The sequence below is a fragment of the Zea mays genome, chromosome 5 (genome assembly GCF_902167145.1).
Source record: "Zea mays cultivar B73 chromosome 5, Zm-B73-REFERENCE-NAM-5.0, whole genome shotgun sequence".
Lineage (NCBI taxonomy): Eukaryota > Viridiplantae > Streptophyta > Magnoliopsida > Poales > Poaceae > Zea > Zea mays.
Genome location: NC_050100.1, coordinates 150,413,056 through 150,414,296, shown reverse-complemented (window position 1 = coordinate 150,414,296; position 1,241 = coordinate 150,413,056). Strand labels below are relative to the sequence as shown.

The following is a 1,241-nucleotide window of genomic DNA, read 5'->3' as shown; positions in this document are numbered from 1 at the left end:
GGACTGGACTTTATTTCTAATGCTAACCCCGGCTTGTAGTTGTGCTTAAAGTTTGTAAATTTTAGATTTGCCTATTCACCTCCCTCTAGGCGACTTTCAACAACACGATAGGAAGTCACACACTGCGTAACGCACTACATAGTATCACTACCACCTCGCTAGGTGAAAAGAGGATGAACGACCGAGCGGCCTAAAAATGGTTGGAGTCATTGTCAACTCATATATTTCTCGGTCTTTTGGTTAAGATAAAATGTAATATTTGTTCTTATCAGTTTAATATCTGATTAAGTGAGTGCCCGTGCGTTGCAACGTGAACATATAATACTATGATAACTTACATATAAAATATGTGTTATACTATGCGCGTCCCTCGTTCTCTCTCAACGACAGTACACCCTCGAGATTCTGGAGCGCGCTGGCATGACTGCGTGCAAGCCTTGCAGTACCCCGGTGAACACTCAGGCCAAGCTCTCCTCCGATGGCTCACCGGTTCCAGAGTCGACGTTGTACCGCAACCTGGTCGGTGCCTTGCAGTATCTCACCTTCACCTGCCCGAACATCACTTATGCATTACAAGTCTGCCTCTACATGCATGATCCTCGGGAGCCGCATCTCACCGTTGTCAAGCGCATCCTTCGCTATCTGCATGGCACCGTCAACCTCGAGCTATTCGTAGCTCGTGCTTCCTCGCCGCACACGCTGACTGTCTACACCGATGCCGACTGAGCCGAGAGCCCGGACACTCATCGCTCCACGTCAGGGTACACCGTGTTCCTCGGTGACTGTCTCATCTCCTGGTCTAGCAAGCGTCAGCTGACGGTCTCTCGGTCTAGTGCAGAGGCGGAGTACCGCGTCGTCGCCAACGGCGTCACTAAGGCGACTTGGCTGCGTCAGCTTCTACTCGAGCTTCACCAGCCTCTCCAGCGTGCCATGGATGTTTACTGCAACAATATGAGTGTTGTCTACCTCTCGACAAACCTGGTGCAACATCAACACACCAAACATGTTGAGATTGACCTTCACTTTGTTCGTGAACGCGTAGCCGCCAGTGCTCTGTGTGTCCTCCACGTGCCAACCACCTCGTAGTTCGCCGACATCTTCACCAAAGGCCTGCCTTCAAGCATCTTCCTAGAGTTTCGGTCCGGCATAAACGTCGGTTCCACCAACATTCCTACTAGGGGGGTTAGACAGTATATTGCCAGGATATCCTCTACTATAATTGCTGGTGTAATCTTGATTAA

The 1,241-nt window shown here is 50.0% G+C and overlaps 1 pseudogene; it reads left to right on the top strand.

Annotated features, from left to right (window-relative positions):
* The first annotated feature begins 219 nt into the window (after positions 1–219).
* LOC111589510 (uncharacterized) lies at positions 220–439 on the top strand (annotated as a pseudogene).
* Positions 440–1,241: the final 802 nt, after the last annotated feature.